The sequence below is a fragment of the Triticum urartu genome, chromosome 4 (genome assembly GCF_003073215.2).
Source record: "Triticum urartu cultivar G1812 chromosome 4, Tu2.1, whole genome shotgun sequence".
NCBI classification, from domain to species: Eukaryota; Viridiplantae; Streptophyta; class Magnoliopsida; order Poales; family Poaceae; genus Triticum; species Triticum urartu.
The window spans coordinates 422,179,559-422,188,120 of record NC_053025.1 but is presented as its reverse complement, the minus strand read 5'-3'; positions in this window follow the sequence as shown (position 1 = coordinate 422,188,120).

Sequence of the window (8,562 nt, the reverse complement as noted above, 5' to 3'; positions counted from 1 at the left end):
TACCCATGGAGCATAGAACTTCAAACTGAAGATGTTGGAGCCAGATGCAGCCAGCTACCTGATGAAGAAGTCTTGAGCATTGAAGCTGATGCCATTGAAGATATAGAAAACCAAAGTCTTCATTGCTCCTTCAAGCTTCGCTGCAGATGAATGTCCTTTGACAGGCCATAGAGTTTTTCTGATGATATGGTAAATGGTGCGGGGCAGATACTCTAGGTCTTCAACAAAGAATTCGGTTGGGTATTCAGCGTCACGTGGCAGAGGCTTCATCATGCTCAGCATTTGGCTCATGTTAGGCTCAGGCTTCTGGAAAATGCTCTCCAAAGCATTCTGGTGTTGCTGACAACCTGGTTCATAATATTCGTCAGGAGTGGGCAGAGCTGTAAGCTCAATGATGTCTTGGGCTTTAGCTTCATGATGGACATCGCCCGTCATCCACTCAAGGATCCAAGTCTTCGGATCCCTGTTGTATCCATGAATGTGGAGGGTAGCATAGAATTGAAGCAGAAGTTTCATTACAGTGTTCCTTGGCAGTCACAAAGTTGAGCAGACCCGCATCACGGAAGCAGTCAAGAGCTTCTTCAAGGCAAGGCAATCCAGCAATGGCTTCGCAGTCTAGACGCATGTGAGGGAAAATGCGCCCCTGATTGTATAAGATGCATCAATAGTAGTTGCGTTGCTGATAACTCCAGAATCGATCCGAGGAGATTCTTGGCCTTGTGTAGGGGTTCTTGTCACTGTCGAAGAATGGTTGTGTGCCTTGAATCCATTCAGATTAAACGATCCTGGTGACATTGCAGTACCTGGAAACCGTGGTAGCCTTGGCTTTGGCTTCTGGACCTGAGGCATGTGCTCCACATGATAGTCAAATTGAGGTCCGGGAGCAGGCGAAGGAACCAGAATTGGACAGTGGATGGTCACAAGCTGACCACGATCATATGCTTGCTCGATGGTTTGTGGCCAGGGAGGTGGTACAGGAGCAGAGGCATTGGCTTCAAGCTGCAGATTTGCATCAGGTGCAGCATTAGCTTTAGGTGCAGTGACATCTGGCACCACATTAGCTTCAGGCGCCACATTAGCTTCAACCATGACAACGTCATTGGCTTCAGTATTGGTAACCTCCACTTCAGGAGCTAGAGGGTCGGACACGTTCTCCTCGAGAACAACTTCAGGGTTGGACGGGGGTGTAGCAACTCTTTCTTCATCTCTTGGTTCTTCTTCTTGGTCATCGGTTGATGCAGCCAGAATATCTTCAGCCGTTTTGGCTTCAGATTCAGGGATGTTCACAGTAGGAGAGGCTTTAGGAAAGACTTCGCGTGAAACAGGTTGGCTCTCTTCTCCTTCTGGAACACTTGACAATGTGACATGTGGCCTTGGTCCTTTGCGAAGCCTGCAAAACACTGGCGACGCCTATGGAGATGGAGTTGGTTGGGCCTCAAGGTCTTCATTGTCAATCACCGGAGTGGTGACCTGTGCTGGGGGAGTAACTGGTGTTTCTTCATCACGAGGGGATTCTTGAGGGTGATCAGCCCATGAGTCATCCTGAGCAATTGGCGTCAATGGACGACCAATGCTGATGAGTTCGTTGTTCGTGAGAATAGGCGATGATACCAAACTGTGCTCAATCTGAAGAAGGACTTCATAATCTTCAACATTGTCTTGATGACCAATGTCTTCAGCTGCGGTGGGGTCAACAGCTGGATTCTCTTCAGCTTCAGGAGCCTCTGTGGAAGCAGGCTCATGAACTACCAAACGACGTTCTTGGTGTGCAGAGGGAGGACGAGTAACAGAAATTGGTTCGACGACAAGGGGCTCTGTGGAAGTAACCCGGTCTCTCTTCTTTGTTTTTCTTTTCTTGGTTGGTGGAGCATCATCAGTGGTGGCTTTGGTCTTGCGCTTTCTGGCTTCGGCTTCAGCTACTCTAGTTTTCTTGAACTCCGAAGCCACTGTGGGGACCTTAGGCTTTGAGCCTGTCATACTGGCCGGAAAGACAATGCGAGGTTCTTCCTGCCTTGATGCTTCTGGTTCGGCCACAGTTGGCTTCTTCTTCTTCTTGGCAGCCATTCTGGGGTCGATGCCTGGTTGCCCCAAAGCCTTGCGCTTTTCTGCTTCATTGTAGCCTTGAACACATTTGGCAGCGAGATTCTTCATGTGGTCATGAGAAACTCTTGCTTCTTCACGTTTCTTGTGAAATGCCTCCTTGAGCTCATGCAGCATGACCTTGAAGTTTTGAATGTCTTCAACATTGAGCTTGGCCATGTGCTTCTTGAACTGAGCCTTTTCATAGTCAATCTTGTGCTTCAGCTCAATAATCTTCTGGGCAAGAGCCAGCTTAGGAGCAATGGCTTCGTGGAAGGAGACGCTGAGGCCAATTGGGAGTTGAAGATCATCAAAACTGAGGTCTGGGCTATCAAACCACTCATCAATAAACCTATACAGAATCTCCACATGAAAGAGGGGAAGATCATTGATGATTTCCACCTCTTGCTTGCTCTTTATCAATTGCTCAAGAGCGTCATCGCCAAGATCGTCGTCGCTAGACAGATCGATGGCGTCATTCTCGTTTCTCAAAACAGCAGCAGGGGTCAATGCTTGACCAGTTGGTTGCATGGGCTTTTTCAATTTGTCAGACTTGGAGATGCGAGAGAGATCTTCAGACTACACACTGGTTTCAGGAGGTGCAGAGGCCAGAGGCTTCGCCCATGAGACCTTTGTTGCAGAGGAGGGCTTTGAAGCCTTTAGTTTCTTTTGCTTCACAGGCTTTGCTGGTGCAGGCGCTTCGTCAGAATCAGCGTCATCTGCAGGTTGATCCACGTCTACCCCTTGAACCATTATATGAGTGATGAGACCTTCTAAGTTGTAGAAGGGCCCAACAAGATTGGGTTCAGCTTCGCGTGTGCCGTCAGCACGTGGCGCAGAGGGGCCTGGGTTGAAGTCTAATCCCAAAGACTTCTTGTTTTCCTTGGCCGAGTTCTTTGCAAACTGATAGTTGCGCTTGAAGAGATTATCTTCACGACACCATAACAGAGAGGATGGGTCGGCAATAGCAGGCTGAGGTCCATGAATCATGCAGGGGTAGAAGCCTTGAGCAATAGCTTCGGACTTCGACTTGGGCTGAAGACCTTTGTATATAATATCTCCCCATGGGCCCTTGATGGCATTCTTCTCAGCATATTCGTCGGTGACGAATCTGTACTTGAACCATTCCTCTACCCAATGTCTTCGAATCCATTGGATTCGGTTCTTGCGTTCTCCATAGGTCTCTTCTGGATCTAACTTGTATAACTCATAGAGATCCGGTGGCAGGTCCTTAGCAGTGTTTTCACGGCGCTGTTTGCCGCCCTTCCTGACTGATTTTTCTATTGCCATGAAGTTTAGACTGAAAGCCTTCAACACTGTCAAAGTCTTCTGTCTACTGGTCAGACAGGAACTGGCTTCAGGAGAAGTTATGTGATGTTGTAAGAACTCTGCAAATGAATGCAGACCATGAGAACCAAGGGATTCTCCCACGGGCATGTACCTATGACAGCATTAGAGATGCGAGGGAAGGGGAAGAGGTCATATGCATTCTTAGAAGATTTTGAAGATAAATCAGTTTAGAAGACATCGACCTCATAGTGCGAAGATGTTCACTCATATGTAGAGAGTTGGTTTCAGATTTGTACGAATCCACGAGTAAGTACAAGTGAGGAATCTAACTACTTTGTGAAGCATAAGTGAACATACTAGGCATGCTATGAGATGCAGAACAGGATAGATCCAACTTTGTACGAACAGAAACCACTTGTGGTTGAAAAGTATGAATCTATCGGATCAAAAAGACTGTAAAAAGAGTTTTTATTTACCACTCGAAGAACTGCTAGACAGAGTAGGAGATGAGGCCGAGCAATTCGATCTTCCATGCCCTAACTTGGCGATGGAGGACACCTACGGCGACGGCGGAGAAGACGATGTCCACGGCCGGCGTGAGGACGGCGTCGGTGAGGTCGTGGCAGCTAAGTGCTTCGTCACCGGCGTCGTCGAGGGCTAGCGGTGGCGCTAGGGTTTGTGCGAGAGAGAGAGAGAGAAGTGGAAGAAGAGATAATGACTAGGGTGAGGCGTGTATTTATAGGGACAGGGATGGCACGACGTTATTACCCAGGTGCCCCTGGCGGTTCACATCTGAAGGACACGTGGCGATCATGCAACACATCGGAGGTTGTTCTACGTTCCCACATACGCCTGGATTGTCGGGTGGTTGTTCCCGCTTCTCCAGGTTTCAGGTAAAAAGGATTGAGCATTGAAAACTGATTAACGTTTGTCTCTGTATCTTCTGCTGACAAGGACGCAGAGAAGACATTCGACAGTTTCAATAGAATGCATATGATTTGGATAGATAGATTTGAGACGGGGGCATAGAAAGGTTAGGGTCCGATCACATTCACTTAGTTCAAAAGATTCAACTAGAAGACATAGCTATAAGTGAATGCTGTAGAGGATAGAAACCAAATCAATATATTGAAAATAAACATGAAGCCATGTTAACATTGAAGACAAACCAAATGCGAAGACTTTGCAAATGTAACGCCAACATAAAGTATTCTAAACAAAAGTTTGGTGGTGGCGTTACCCACCGTATAGGAAGTATTAGACCCTGACACGGCGCACAATTATCGTGGCGCTCGAAGTCAAATTCCACGTTAATGTATTCACACTTAGAGTGTAAGTCTTCATTAGTTGAAGATATATGTTACTTCGTGTGTTTGCACATCTAAGTCATTAACATGCATAAGTGTTAGGATGTGTGCATGATCACAGGACATTTGAGGATTCCAAGATATTTAGCTCACACCGCAACTTGCAAAACCTTTTCTCATCCAAGGGCTTTGTGAAGATATCTGCCAGTTGCTCTTTAGTGCTAACGTGAATGATATCAATATCTTTCTTCATGACATGATCTCTGAGAAAGTGATGATGGATCTGAATGTGCTTTGTCATCGAGTGCTGAACTGGGTTGTTGGCGATCTTGATGGCGCTTTCATTGTCGTGGTAGAGTGGCACTAGCTTCAGATGAATGCCATAGTCTATGAGTGTTTGCTTCATCCATAGAAGCTGAGCGCAGCAAGATCTAGCAGCAATGTATTCAGATTCAGCAGTGGAGAGAGATACACAGTTTTGCTTCTTTGAAGACCAACACACAAGTGATCGTCCCAGAAAGTGACATGTGCCTGATGTAGACTTGTGAGCCACCTTGTCACCAGCATAATCAGCATCCGAGAATCCAACTAGATCAAACTCTGAGCCCTTTGGATACCATAATCCTAGTGTTGGGGTGTAAGCAAATATCGAAGAATTCGCTTCACAGCTAAGTGATGCGATTCCTTTGGTGCCGCTTGGAATCGGGCACACATGCAAACACTAAGCATGATATCTGGCCTAGATGCACATAAATAAAGCAAAGAACCAATCATGGAGCGGTATACCTTTTGATCGAACTCTTTACCATTGGTGTCAGAATCCAGATGACTCTTGGTAGGCATTGGCGTCGTATAACCCTTGCAGTCTTGCATTCCAAACTTCTTCAGGCAATCTTTGAGGTATTTCTCTTGAGATATGAAGATGCCGTTGCGTTGCTGTCGTATTTGAAGACCAAGGAAGAACTTCAGCTCACCCATCATGGACATCTGATATTGCTCTTGCATCATGTATCCAAACTCATCACTGTATTTCCGGTTAGTGCAGCCGAAGATAATGTCATCCACATATATTTGACACACAAATAGTTCACCATCATATGTCTTCGTGAAGAGAGTGGGATCCAGGGAACGAGGTTTGAAGCCTTTGCTCTTGAGGAAGTCTTTGAGTGTGTCATACCAAGCACGAGGGGCTTGTTTGAGGCCATACAGTGCCTTGTTGAGCTTGTAAACCATGTCAGGATGTTTTGGATCTTCAAAGCCAGGCGGTTGTGCAACATACACTTCTTCTTCAATCTTGCCATTGAGAAAAGCACTCTTCACATCCATTTGATACAGAAGGATGTCATGATGATTTGCATAGCCTAGCAGTATGCATATAGCTTCAAGCCTAGCCACAGGAGCAAATGTTTCATCGAAATCAATTCCTTCAACTTGAGTGTATCCTTGAGCAACGAGACGATCCTTGTTTTTGACAACTTGACCATGCTCATCTTGCTTGTTGCGATATATCCATTTAGTGCCTATGATATTGTGCTTACGAGGATCAGGACGCTTTACCAGTTCCCATACATTATTTAGCTCAAACTGTTGAAGCTCTTCTTGCATAGCTTGAATCCATTCAGGTTCCATGAAGGCTTCATCAACTTTCTTGGGTTCAGATATTTAGACGAATGCAAAGTGCCCACAGAAATTTGCTAGTGTGTTGCCCTTGAACGAGTGAGTGGACCAGGTGCATTGATGATATCGATTATCTTCTCAATCTGTACTTCATTTGCAACACGAGGATGAACTGGACGAAGATTTTGCTCTTGCTGATCATTGTCATCGTTTGAAGGATTGTCTTCAGGCTGAGCATTGTCTTCAGGTTGATCAGGTGCATAGATGATAAGTTCCTCTTCGGGCTGTACTTCAAACGGTATGATTTCTTCAGTTCCCATAAGCTTGATGGATTCACTGGGTGGAATTTCATCTAGAACATTTGGCAGTTGCTCTCTTTGTGAGCTGTTAGTCTCATCGAACCGCACATCCACAGTTTCAACCACTTTATAGTGAAATAGGTTGAAGACTCTGTAGGAGTGTGAATCCTTTCCGTAAACAAGCATAAAACCTTCATGTGCTTTCGATGCAAATTTTGAAGTGTGATGTGGATCCTTGATCCAGCACCTGGCACCAAATACTCTGAAGTAACTGATGTTTGGCTTCTTACCAGTGAGGAGTTCATAGGATGTTTTCTTCAGAAGCTTGTGAAGATAAACACGGTTGATGACATGGCATGCAGTATCAATAGCTTCAGGCCAGAACTTCCTTGGAGTCTTGTATTCATCGAGCATCGTCCGAGCCATCTCAATGAGTGTTCTGTTCTTGCATTCCATGATGCCATTCTGCTGCGGCGTGTACGGAGCTGAGAAGTCATGAGTGATGCCCGATGTATCAAGATAAGTGTCGAGGCCGGTGTTCTTGAATTCAGTGCCATTGTCACTTCGGATGTGCTTGATCTTGACGCCATAGTTGTTCATGGCTTGATTGGCGAAGCGTCTGAAGACATCCTGCACATCAGTCTTGTAGAGGATTATATGCACCCATGTATATCTTGAATAATCATCAACAATGACGAAGCCATAAAGACAAGCAGTAGCAGTAAGGGTTGAGTAGTGAGTAGGGCCGAAGAGGTCCATGTGTAGCAGTTCGAAGGGTTGAGTCGTTGTCATGATTGTCTTCGCGGGATGCTTGGCCCTCGTCATCTTTCCAGCTTCGCACGCACCGCATAAGTGATCCTTCTTGAACTTGACGCCCTCGATGCCTATGACGTGCTTGTTCTTTGCAAGAGTGTGCAAGTTCCTCATGCCAGCATGCCCTAGCCTCCGATGCCAGAGCTACCATTCTGAAGCTTTTGCAAGAAGACATACGGCAAGCTGTGGTCCTGCTGAGAAATCTACCATGTACAAATCATCTTTCCGATACCCTTCAAATACTAGAGACTTGTCAGATTCCATTAGAACTAGGCAACGGTATTTTCCAAATATCACAATCATGTTCAAATCGCAAAGCATTGAGACGGACATTAAGTTGAAACCAAGGGATTCAACAAGCATCACTTTATCCATGTGCTGATCCTTTGAGATTGCAACTCTACCTAGACCCAATACCTTGCTTTTACCAGTATTAGCAAATGTGATGTGACTTTTGTCAGATGGACGTAAGGTTGAGTCCATGAGAAGACTTCGCTTGCCAGTCATGTGATTAGTACATCCACTATCAATAATCCATTCTGAAGCAGCTGCTGTCATACCCTACAGTGCAGTTAGGGGGATAGGCTTCATGGAGAGCATTGTGAGGCATAAACATTTGACGAGCAAGAGGATTATTAAAGCTTAGATCGAGGTTAGGACTGATAGGGCAAGTAGCAAGAGACTCAGTGTAGCGACCCGACCCGAATGGATCAAGTCTCTGTGCTTAAGTGTCATCCCTGGATCGGTATGCTGACACACACAGTACTCGAGGATTTATAACAGAGGTAAATCACATGTAAAAGTAACATAAATACTATTACCTCAATCCAAAATAGCAGAAGTAACAAGGTTGTGGATTCCCATCAAGACCAACGGCAAAGTTGAGTGTAGAAATCGTAACCCTAACGTATCACTTACTCATCATAAGATAATCCTGCAACATGAGACGTTGCAGCCACAAAGGGTCAGTACATTGAATGTACTGGCAAATTCACACCATAGAGAATGATGAATAAAGGCTATCACTACATGCATATCTGGCTGGTGGAAAAGCTCTATGGTTATAGTTTTTGCAAAAAAGCCAGTTTTTCCCTACTGCAAAAGGAATAAATTTTATTTAACTATCCTGGTGGTTGTTAAACATTGAGAATGGTTGA